Raw genomic sequence first — 13,191 nt, 5'->3', positions numbered from 1 at the left:
ACTCAAACATAATTAACTAGATCTTTAAGTAGAAAAATATAGAAGAACAGGAGGTTTTTGAACCATAACGGGATGCACTGTACTGGAGTAAATCCATGCCACATTATCACAGTGACGTCAGCTGATACTACTAGAAGACTACTACCTGAACAACCTTCTGGCCTCAAAGTCAAGCACCAGCCCTTACACCAGCTGCTACTTTCTCACTCAACTGGATTTCAACACTCTTTTTTTTCAGTGTGCTCTATTCTCTATACTTTTCTGTGTGAAGAGACCACCACCTTACCATCTCAGTATATATTTTCTCACTTTCAATTTTGGGAGAATATTATTTAGATTTTTTTTAACCAAAAAATTTAATAATCTCTTGACCTGCATGATGGTGACTAGTGGATGAGTGGGTTTTGCATGTGGTATAATCAGCAATCCTCTGTTGGAGATCATGAACTTGAGCCATGAAATGCAGGGCCTTTTTAATCAACTGGGTGGCTGAAGTTCAGCACTCCTTTTAGCAAACCTGCCATGGAGCAGATTAACCAAGAACAAAACAGGATCATGGAGATTCTGAAATTAAGATCTGCCATAATGGCCAAATGGTTCGAATAGACCTGAGCCGCTTTGCAGATGGAAGAAAAGAGAAAAGTGCCTGTGAAGGGTGACTGTGCTCTTTCATGATGCGCATCGTCTTTCTGAGGCAGCGTGTGGTGTAGGTGTCCTGGACTGCTGGTCGCTGTGTGCCGATGATTTCCTGAGCTGTTTTGACCACCCTCTGTAGGGCTTTCTTGTCCTGTATGGAGCAGCTGCCACCCCAGGATGTAATACACCCTGTGAGGATGGACTCCACAGCACACCTATAGAAAGTGGTGAGGACTGTAGTGGACATCCTGGCTTTCTTCAGACGCCTGAGGAAGCAGAGGCGTTGATGGGCCTTTTTGATGGTTGATGCTGTGTGCTCAGCCCATGTGAATTTGGCAGTGAAGGCGACCCCTTGGAATTTGGAGCTGTTGACCCTCTCTACAGTGTCTTCTCCTACGTAAATGGGTGCATGAACCGTATCCTGTTTCCTGAAATCAGTCACCAACTCCTTAGTTTTACTGTCATTGAGAGACAGGTTGTTGTCCTGGCACCACTCTGCAAGGAGCCTCACCTCCTCTCTGTAGGCCGTCTCATCGTTGTTGGTGATCAGATCCACAACGGTGGTATCGTCAGAAAACTTACTTACCCTTAGTTGCTCCAGTAAAAACTATAAAGCTACATAAATGGACATGTGGCTTACTATAGAAACTTAACATTACCAGTCACTATGAAGAAAAATATTTTGCTGTATATTTCAAGCTGGGGGGCGTGGTGGCACAGTGGGTTTGGCTGGGTCCTGCTTTCTGGTGGAGCTGGGGTTCAAGTCTTGCTTGAGGTGCCTTGTGATGGATTGGCGTCCTGTCCTGGGTGTGTTCCCTCCAGCCTTGCGCCCTGTGTTGCCAGGTTAGGTTCTGCTTCACTGCAACCCTGCTCAGGACAAGCAGTTTCAGATAGTGTGTGTCTGTGTGTCTGTGTGTATTTTTATCATTATATATTCTTCATATTTCTGTAGTATGTTTCTAATTTCTACTTCAATTTTATTATTTCTACTATTAGTCTGTATTATGGACAGTCAAAAAAGCATTTCACTGCACATTGTACTAAGTATGGTTCTGTAGGTGACAAGTAAAACGAACTTGAACTTGAAATAAATACTGTAATGGGAATGTGAGCTAGATAAATATTAATTAGAAGATTAATAAATACAGTTAGTCCCCAACTTTCATTTAACAAATTTTTTGGCCATACAAATTTGAGAAGTTTTTATTTTTTCTAAAAGCAGATGTAGTATACCAGTTCAAATGGCATGCCAAGGTGTCACCAAGTGTGCCAATAAATAGTGATCATGAATTGCAATAGCTACCTTAAGTTTCTCAAAACTAAGAGAATATAAGAAGCTGTAGATGATCCAATAGTGTACAATCACAATAGGCATAACAGGAGTCAGTGTAAATTGTGGCGGATAGGTCACAGGATAAAACACAGGCATGGGTGAGTGCAAAAAGTTCAGCTTGCTGGGCGGAACATGTACAGTATCAGGAAGACGGGCAGCCTCGAGTATGTCATAAAGGGTGCATACAACATCTAAAGCACCAGAAAGTGAACGAGGTGAAGAACCATCAACAAACAAAACAAGGTCAGTGCTGGAGAGGGGCTGGTCTGATAAATCAGTATGTGATTTCAGTACTGTATTGACAGCAAGTTAACAACCATGGGTTTCACCATCAGCTGGAGTTGGAAGGTAAAGAAACAATGGCCTGGAGGTGATCTGGGGCAATGTGGCGAGTGGGGCTGTCTAAAATATGGCACAAGGTGAACAAAAATATAACGTCTTCAAGGATACTTTTGACTTTTACGAGCTACTGCAGTGAGCAGTAAAATAGTATCAACTTCACAGGCCCGGTTCGAAGGACAGACAATGAAGAGGTCATCAACATACTGGACCGGTGTGGAGCTGGCTGGAAAATGAACATCCTCAAGATCTTGTTTAAGAGCTTGTGGAAAGAGACTGAGGCTTTCAGTGTAATCTTTCAGTAAAACTGTCCACATGTATTGCCTACCCTTATATGAAAATGCACACAGGTTATAACTATTATATCAGAGAGTAATATCAGTATAGTTAGTATTAGTATTTGACAACCTTACCAGACAAATTAGCGTCCGGAAAGTCAACCTGGTGAACAGAGGACAGGGTTATGGTGGTATCCACAAGGAAAGGCAACTTGGCACCTCCAAATTCAAGCAAGCAATGAGGCTCAGAAGAAGGAGAAGCAATCAGAGCAGTACCTTGCACTGCTGATGTCTCTTGGATCTCCCCCTATTCTGTACCACATGTTCTCCCTAGACTATTCAAGGATTATGCTCCCCCAGCAGATTATTCAAGGTAAAGGGTACATCTTAAGGGGCTTATTGAGGCTGTGCCACGGGGAGGTGAAGTTCTTCCTGACTTCTACAAAAGGGACAATCCTTGGCCCATTGACCCATTTGTCCACAATGAAAACAGGCACCAGGTGGTACATTTGCCGTACCTAGTCCTCGACCTCAACCCCATTCTTCTACATTCTGCCTGCTGCTGACAAGCCTGCAACTGCATTGTGTGCAACTGAAACTCCTTGACTTTTTTTCTCTCTGTTCAAAATCCTTCTGCAAACATTCTATCTTCACCCTGTCATGGTGGAGGCCGCGAGTCGAGCAACGGACTCAGGTGCGGGCTTGTCCTTTCATTCAACAAGGGGTAGGCAAACGGGTAGTCGGAAGGCAGGCGAAGGTTGGTCGAATGGCGTACGTTGTCCAGGGGGGGGAATACACAAAGTGGAAGTCGGTAGAACAAAGCAAAGGAATCAAAGCAAAGGACAAGGAAGTAAACACGGGAACAGAGCGCTGCAGCTTCTCTATGAGGTTCCGTGCTTGTGGGGCTTCCAGGTTGTTCTTTTATGCCGTGCCCGCTTGATCAAATGCAGGTATTCCCGATGTGTCGGAGGGTGCGGGCGTGACACATCCTGTCAAAACTCCCACTACATGGCTATAATTCATCTGCATCTTTAGTCAACTACATTCCTCTATCCAAGTCTTTAACCATTTCAAAACCTTTACTTAGTATGCATTAAAGGAAGGACCATGGTGAGTTGGATCCTCCTGTTAACTCTGCTTACTAGCATTAAAACCCATTGTGTTCAGTCTCTTCTACCCAACTTACCACTACTTATAATCACCTCTAAGCAACTGATGACTTTACACTAATATGCCTCAAACATCTACCATCCAGACACAATACTTTCCACATACACAAGACAAATTTCTCTTGAGCTCGTCACACGTCCTTTACGTCCTCCGTTGCTTTTTTCTGCCACTGTCTGTCTCCAACTGTGGATGGTCAAAAAAGCCATTAGTGGTCCACAGTACAGGAGAGTCCCATGTCCATGTCTCCCATTTTGACCTCCTAGAAACACTGTTGACCGTACCTGTTCACCTTTTGAGAATTTGGTCCTGTAGACTGGCCTCCCTCTGGACTGGAAGTTGAACACCGGTTTACCAATATTTTGCTTTATTTTGTTACATTTTTTCTTTTTTCCTTTCTCAGGTCATTGACTACACGTATAACAATACTTATATAATTAGAAATCATTACATGAACATGGACTTAACACTGTAGTAAACACTGACAAGGAAGCGACATATATTGACAACCAACAACCAACTGGCCCACTGTCACATTTATGCAAACAATAGGTAAGTTCAATAGTAATTAAGGGATATACAAGGATATGTTTCTGTAAAATAGCAAAACAACAAGGGTGAGACACAGGCAGGAGTTTACTTTCAAGTCATTCTAAGGTGCATCAGCACTTGCGGTCAGGTGCAGACCCAACCGTGGTCTGATGTATCGTGGTGAATGGACCGCCCTTCACCGACAGGGACCAGAGGCGCTGTGATCATCTTACGGAGACTGAAAAGGGTGCGACTGCTCAGTTTTAGACTTCTCTTGTAGAGGTACTGGTAGGACTTGAACACCCTTCCCACCCTCCGAGTTTCCCTGATCGGTACCCGTTCTAACCGTCTGCAGAGCCTTGTCTTATAAGGCCAACCTTGCGTCCAGGTTGCCACACCCGAAGCACGTCAGACTGGATATTGAGATACTGTTTGGGACACGAAGACGCTGTCAGGGAATTCTTTCAAGACTTCACACCACTCAGCAAATACAAGTACACACACACACACACACACACAAACACACACACTTTCTGACCTTCTGACCCACTTGTCCCATATGGGGTTGCAGGGAACCAGAGCCTAACCCAGCAACACAGGGCATAAGGCTGGAGGGGACACACCCAGGATGGGACGCCACTCCATTGCAAGGCGCCCCAAGCGGAACTTGAACCCCAGACACACTGGAGAGCAGGACCCAGTCCAACCCACCGCACCACCGCACCACCGCGCCCCCCCAAATACAAGTAATAAAGTTTTTTTTCAGTAAAGCACTGGACAGCAGTTCAGCGCTCAAACCAGTGCTGGAGAGGCAGGGCTCCCCAGACAAGAAACAACACACTCCTTAAATAAAATTGGAGGGGGTGTAAACTACTGACAACTTCTCATTGGTTACATTTGTATGTTCACATAACATGATTTTATTAGTTTCAAAAACATGGCGCCTAGTCTCAGGACATGGCATGTTTATGTAGACAGTAGAACGACAAAATGTGTTTATCAAAAGGGACAGGGACAAAGGGAAACAAACAAGATGGAGACAGAGCATCTGGTGGCTGGGGGCTCAAGGCAGCCATGTGTAGGTGGTCTCTGCAGTTCACAGTCCACAGGCAACATAAATTATTCTCTCACAGCTTCTACGTCTAATATTTTTGAGGGGTCAGCAAAACACCGTTTCGTTCATCCTCACCTATGTGTAGCACCTCTGGCACAGCTATGTGCCCTTCAAGGGAAATAACATGCAACATACACTTTTGAAGAGATGTGTTATAATTTTGCTTTTGGTTTATATTATTATGCTTGTATTGGTATTAGTGAATTGTGTGCGATGGATAGTGTGAAAGAAGGTATCAAGGAAATACAGCAATTATGCCCGGCTCTAGCTCTGCAACTGGCTCTTTACTGGATTTTCTTATTTATAATGTGTTGAAAATACTCCTGCCAAGGAACTCATAACCTTCAGGAGCATGCAAGAGCCATCCCAGCTCACCAGAGATCAGGGCTGTACGCCCCAGCGCTGTTGTGGAAGAAATTTGACACAACTCAAACAAAGGAAACAAGATAGGAGAGTATCTTACTTCATTTCACCCCAGCTGGAGGGAGAGTCTTCTGTCCCATGTTAGAGTCTACGGAGTCTCCCCGAGCAGCCAATACACACATTATATAGGTCTAAAAGCACATGATACATATATGGAAACATTTCTCATTGGCTTTCTTTCTGCATGATCAACACATGCTCAGCTCATGTTTGCTTCTAATTTGTTACTTATCTACTGCATTTTCTATAGGCTACAGTAGGGTAAGCACTTCATATAGCAGGTACCCTACACCCCTTCAGCTTATCTCTAAACCTGTCAACAATATTTATTTTGTTGTTTTTTCAGTACCAGCATCTGGTTAGTGTCTGAGATGGGGGTGCAGTTTCGGGACATTCCTGCTTTTCATACATTGGGCTTTCTGCAACAGTAACAGAACACATCAGTTGGACATTTAATGCATATTCTCATTTCTGCTCAGTTTTCTTATTTTTCTCTCACACTGTCCACAGTCTGCTCAATGGGAGAGAGACAGCCCGCTGTTGGTTCCATCCAAAATACCCCACTGTTGCCTTCCTCCCTGGGGAACTGTCCAGGTTACTGACTTTTAAATGTATTCATTTAACAGAGGTGTAATGAAAAATGCCAAAACAGACGTGGGTGGAATCAAGAGCAGAGTTTTACTGGATGCTGCAACCAGGAAACTGATACAGGATGGAGCGATGCTGAGTTAGGGAACGATGTGTGCCAAGTTGCTGGGTGGAGACCAAGGTGAGGGTCGATTCCATTGACCAAGGAAGAGCAGGTGTCAGGTTCAAAATGCTATATGAATCACAGTCGAGGGTCTTGGCCAAAGTCGGGCACGTGGTTTACTCAGAGGTTTTTGGACGTGAAAAGATGGCAAGGGAGGTGTGTGTTCCCTAAGAGATTTCACAATCTTTCTGCAGCTGTTGGGTGTCTTTGTAGCGTCCGGACGGGAGTCCGACACGGACGCGCGTTGCTATTACGTCCAAACACAGACGAAATATATAATGACTTCACGTGCAGTGTGAGGTTAGAAGTGTACGGTGAGTATTGTAAGACACTCGGTGAAAGTGAAACAAGAAACACGAGACCAGGAAACACACACGGTGTTGGAACTACGGTGAACAGTGAAACGCTAATCTGTGAGTCTGACCGCAACCCCGAGACGTGACGAAATACCGGACAGGAACGATGGACCAGGACTGAAGAACAAGAGGCAGGAACTGACGGGACGGGCACTCGGGACTGGAACATGCACACCTAGGAAACAGACTGAGGGAACAAGAGACTACCAATCGCCAAAGAAGCACAAGAGAACTGCTGATTAATAATCCGCGACTAGTTCTGCTCCGCTGGCTCCTTTTATACCTCTATGTCCTACGAGACTGTGAGGTGATAGGTAAGCGTTAACTAGCGGCACTGAGTGGCGCCGCCTCTGACCAGGAGGGGCAGTGACCCCGTGGGATGTGACAGTACCCCCCCCTCCAGGGGCGGCTCCAGCCGCAGAACGCCGGCGGGTAGGCGGTCGCCCCCGCCGTCGCGGAGCAGGCCGATCTGGATGAGACTCATGGAAGTCCTCAATAAGAGCTGGGTCCAAGATGTCCCGTGCTGGTACCCAAGACTGCTCCTCCGGCCCATAGCCCTCCCAGTCGACCAGATAGTACAGCGTACCCCGTCTCCGTTTGGAGTCCAGGAGGGCCCTGACGGAGTAGGCAGGAGAACCATCCACATCCAACGGTGGAGGTGGAGAGACTGCTGGGCTCTGCAGGGCGGAAACACAATGGGGCTTGAGGCGCGAAACATGAAACGTGGGACAGATACGATAATGTGAGGGCAACTGAAGGCGGTGAGAAACCGGGTTGATCCTCTTCAGGATCTTGAATGGGCCGATGAAACGGGGGGCAAGCTTCCTCGAGGGCAAATGTAGTTTGAGATCCTGGGTGGACAACCATACTCTCTGCCCTGGTTGGTACAATACAGTCCTACGCCTTTTGTCGGCCTTCTCCTTTTGGCTGGACACCACCTCCTGGAGACGGACATGTGCGGATTCCCACACCGACTCACTCCTCTTGTACCAGTCGTCCACAGCTGGCAACCCACTGGTCTCCATCGTCCACGGGAACAGCGGAGGCTGGTAACCGAGTACACATTGGAAAGGAGTTAAGTTTGTGGACGAATGGACCAGGGAGTTCTGGGCGTACTCTGCCCAGGGGAGGTATCTGCTCCAATCCGCTTGATTCTGAGCACAGTAACTCCGCAGGTAACGTCCAACCTCCTGGTTGAGGCGTTCCACTTGCCCATTAGACTGTGGATGATAACCAGAGGAGAGGCTGACTGAGACTCCCAAGCGGGCAAAGAAGGCCTTCCAGACCCTAGAGGTGAACTGGGGTCCCCTGTCCGAGACGACATCCTCTGGCAGGCCATACAGCCGGAAGACATGTTGGAACAGCAGTTCCGCGGTCTCCAGGGCTGTAGGTAGACCTTTCAGAGGAATCAGTCGACAGGCCTTGGAAAAGCGATCTATGACGACCAATATGGTGGTGTTTCCATCAGAACACGGAAGATCAGTAAGGAAGTCCACCGCTATATGGGACCATGGACGGTTGGGAATCGGGAGTGGTTCTAAAAGCCCTGCTGGCAGCTGCCGTGGGACCTTGGCCTGGGCACATGTGGTGCAGGCAAGGACGAAGTCTCGTACGTCCTGTTTCATGGATGGCCACCAGAAGCGTTCAGAGAGAAGCTTCAAGGTTCGGTTGACCCCTGGGTGTCCTGTACTTGGACCATCATGGGCCCAGTGCAGGAGCTCGGACCGAACAGTGGACGGGACGTATTCTTTGTCTTGGGGCTGCTCGTTGGGACCAGGTTCTTGACGTTGGGCTGCTTGGATATCGTCCAATAAAGCCCAACGGATAGGAGCCACAAACTGCGTCGGGGACAAGATGGTGTCTGGTGGGGAGAGCTGAGGCGATACCTCGAACAAGCGGGACAGGGCATCGGCCTTGCCGTTCTTGGAACCAGGACGATAGGTCACCGTGAAACGGAACCTGGTGAAGAACATGGCCCACCGCGCCTGTCTGGAATTGAGCCTCTTTGCCTTCTGCAGATACTCCAGGTTCCGGTGATCAGTTAACACTAAGAATGGGTGCGTAGCCCCCTCTAACCAATGTCTCCACTCTTCCAAGGCCATCTTTATGGCTAAGAGCTCCCTGTTTCCTACATCATAATTCTTTTCAGTAGGCGACATCTTGTGTGAAAAATACGCACATGGATAGAGCTTCAGGGGACTTCCCTGGCGCTGTGAGAGCACTGCCCCTACCCCGGCCTCGGAAGCATCAACTTCCACAATAAAGGGCAGTTTGGGATCAGGGTGCTTCAGGATTGGGGCAGAAGTAAAACGCTTCTTTAGGTCTTCAAAGGCCTGACTAGCCTCAGGAGTCCAGGTCAGGCGCCTAGGGGCTCCTTTTAACAGAGCAGTCAACGGGGCTGCAACGGAACTGAAGTTCCTTATGAAGCGCCTGTAGAAATTCGCAAAACCTAGGAACCGTTGCAGGTCCTTTACTGTCTTTGGCTGGGGCCATGACAGAACTGCCGAGACCTTCTGTGGATCCATCGTGACCCCGTTGGGTGTTAGGATGTACCCCAGGAAATCCACAGAGTGCACATGGAACTGGCACTTCTCCCCTTTCACGTACAGCTTATGTGCTGCCAGCTTTTGCAACACCTCCCTGACATGTCCAATATGCTCCTCACGGGACCGAGAAAAGATCAGAATATCATCCAGATACACTAATACGGAGCGATTAATTAGCTCTCTGAGTACTTCATTAACAAAAGCCTGGAATACGGAAGGTGCATTCGCCAGGCCAAAAGGCATGACCAGATACTCATAATGGCCGAGGGCGGTGCTAAAAGCGGTCTTCCACTCATCCCCTTCCCTAACGCGAATCAGGTTATATGCGCTCCTAAGGTCCAGTTTTGTAAAGATGGTAGCACCGGAAACCTGTTCGAGGGCCGACGTGATAAGAGGCAAGGGGTGCGGGTACTTCACAGTAATGGCATTTAGCCCCCGATAATCAATACACGGGCGCAAACCCCCGTCCTTTTTCTCAACAAAGAAAAAGCCAGAGGAAGCTGGAGAGGTAGACGGCCGGATGAGTCCGGCTTCTAGTGCCTCCGTTATATAAGCCTCCATTGCCTGATGTTCAGGTTGAGAAAGAGGGTATACCCGCCCCCTAGGGGGTGTAGTGCCAGAAAAAAGATCTATAGCACAATCCCAAGGTCTATGAGGAGGCAGTTCTGCAGCCTTGTGTTTGCTAAACACCGCCACTAGATCTGCATACTCCCTTGGAAGCTGCAGGGGCAGATCTGCATTAGGGCTCTCTATGGATGTGGAGTTACAAGACGTCTCCAGGTGTTTGGGACACTGCTTTCCCCAAGACAGCAGTTTCCCCTCACTCCAAGAGATAATAGGGTCATGGGTGCATAACCATGGATATCCCAAAATAATGGGGTTATCAGGGGACTTAATCAGATAGAACCATATCTGTTCCTTATGGAGTGGCCCTACCTGCATAGTAACGGGCTCTGTGCGCTGCTCTACACGCCCCGACCCGATTGGAGCGCCATCAATAGCTTTAATAGCCAGGGGTTTGGGGCATCGGGCACAGGGCAAGCCCCAGGACGCGGCCATATCATGATCCATGAAATTCCCTGCAGCGCCACTGTCTACCATAGCTTTTGTCTGCTGCTGCTGGAAACCCCAGGATACTGTAACTGGTAATGTCAACAGGGAGGTATGGAGAGATACATCACTCACCAGTAAGTCGGTCCGTTGGGATCCACGGGGTGGCCTCACTGGACAGGAAACCTGAACGTGATCCGCAGCCCCACAGTAAAAGCACAAGCGTTGCAGAAAACGACGCCTCCTTTCCTCCTCTGTCAAACGCCCGTTACTGAGTTGTATTATTCCCTGCCTGACACACTGTTCTTCGAGCCCTGCACAGCTGACAAGGTTGCGTGCTTTAGCCGGCTCACTGTCCACAGGGCTGTAGGGCACCTGCTGCCCTGGCGGCGTCGGGGTCCGGCTGGACCCGGAGTTGCTCCGGTAATCCGGCGAAAACTCCTGAGAGAGTGGTCTTGACAATCGGGGGCTGGATGTCTTCTCCACTGGAGACCAGGAACGCACCTGAAAACTCTTGGTGCTGGGGAAGAACTGTCTCTCTGTCTTTCTGTCTGGGCTAGAGGGTGACTCAGGAGAGTAGGGCCCTGGGAACAGAGAGGCTGGACTGGAGATTGAGTATTCTGGGTAATTCTGGTTCTCATCTCTGCTACCTTGCAAAGCCTCCTGGAAGGGAACGGACAGCTGCTCAGTAGCGCTGATCCCATTGGTCTGCACAGGGCTCGTGGGCTCCGCGCGAGGACCCGAGGAAGCATAAAGACGATCAAAAAGACATGTCCGCCAATCACAATGCGTTTGTGAACTGGTCGGATCGGCGCCCCGCCCACCGTGACTGAGGAGTCGTGTCAACCGCTCCAATTGATCTGTGATGCGGCTAGCGGCGTTTGTGCAAACCAGGAGTTGTTCTTGGTTCGCCTCTGTCAGATCCGCCAGCTCACGCCATTCCGCTGAAGTCATATTAGCAGGCGGATTATTCTGTAGCGTCCGGACGGGAGTCCGACACGGACGCGCGTTGCTATTACGTCCAAACACAGACGAAATATATAATGACTTCACGTGCAGTGTGAGGTTAGAAGTGTACGGTGAGTATTGTAAGACACTCGGTGAAAGTGAAACAAGAAACACGAGACCAGGAAACACACACGGTGTTGGAACTACGGTGAACAGTGAAACGCTAATCTGTGAGTCTGACCGCAACCCCGAGACGTGACGAAATACCGGACAGGAACGATGGACCAGGACTGAAGAACAAGAGGCAGGAACTGACGGGACGGGCACTCGGGACTGGAACATGCACACCTAGGAAACAGACTGAGGGAACAAGAGACTACCAATCGCCAAAGAAGCACAAGAGAACTGCTGATTAATAATCCGCGACTAGTTCTGCTCTGCTGGCTCCTTTTATACCTCTATGTCCTACGAGACTGTGAGGTGATAGGTAAGCGTTAACTAGCGGCACTGAGTGGCGCCGCCTCTGACCAGGAGGGGCAGTGACCCCGTGGGATGTGACAGTCTTTTACTTGTCATTCTTGACTGTGTGCCGGTGAGATGGATGGATTGTCTGGAGACATGGCAAGATGCACAACAGACAAAGTTACAGATGCAGATACGCATTTCATGTGAGTAGAATCAGAATCAGTAGTTAGTCCAATACCACGGGTTTTGTCAATATACCTTACACAAGTAGCTGCACATAGAATTGATGAGGAGCCCCTGGCCTGCTCCATGTTATATTTAATTTACAAACTTTAAGTAACGAACCAACTCTCAGCCCTGCTTAGGTTCATAAGAAGGGGACCAACTACAATAATACAGTATTAATAACTTGAGCAAATAATAATCCCAGATAATATTTAATACATACAGTACAACATTTGGACCCTATACTGTCTCCATCCTAAGACCAGAAAATGAGCTTCTTAAAGTAACTGATATCAGAGCTGAAGTCACTTAGTCACCAGGTGACCTATTTAATGCTGTAACTGACAAACACTAACACTGGCTCCACATTGGATGCATTCAAAATAACCTTTTTATTATACAGTATACAACAGAAGTTGCATTATCACTTAAATGTCAAATGATTAAAAATTGTTTCTCATCTCAATAATTGCATTACTTCTTAGTTATACAGTAGGGTCTTTGATCAGATGAGACCCAGATAAATTTGTTTGGTTTAGACGGGGTTCAGCATGTTTGGTGTGAACCTGGCCAGGACTACCACAGTGAAGACAGTGAAGCATGGAGGTGGGAGTGTGATGATATGGGGCTGCATGAGTGCAAAAGGTGTTGGGGAGATGACATTTATAGACGGCTCCATGAATGCCTGAAATAATGGCTGACAAGATGACTCCCAGTCTCCAGAAACTTGGCAGAAGAGGAATATTCTGGCATGATAATGATCCAAAGCGCACTGCCAGTATCACGCAAGAGTATCTAAAGAACGACAAAGTGAAAACTATGACCTGGCCAAGTATGTTGCCTGACCTGACAGAACACCTTTGGGGTATTTTAAAGAGAAAGGTAGAGCAACACATTGCCTCAGAGACAACACAATTGTCTTTGAAGAATGGCAGAACATTTCTCCAGAAATTTATGCAACACTTGTATCCTCCATGCCGAGGAGGATTGAGTCTGTCATCAAAAATAAATGTGGAAATGGAAAATTAA

The sequence above is a fragment of the Scleropages formosus genome, chromosome 10, assembly GCF_900964775.1.
Source record: "Scleropages formosus chromosome 10, fSclFor1.1, whole genome shotgun sequence".
NCBI classification, from domain to species: domain Eukaryota; kingdom Metazoa; phylum Chordata; class Actinopteri; order Osteoglossiformes; family Osteoglossidae; genus Scleropages; species Scleropages formosus.
Note: the sequence above shows the minus strand (reverse complement) of the source record.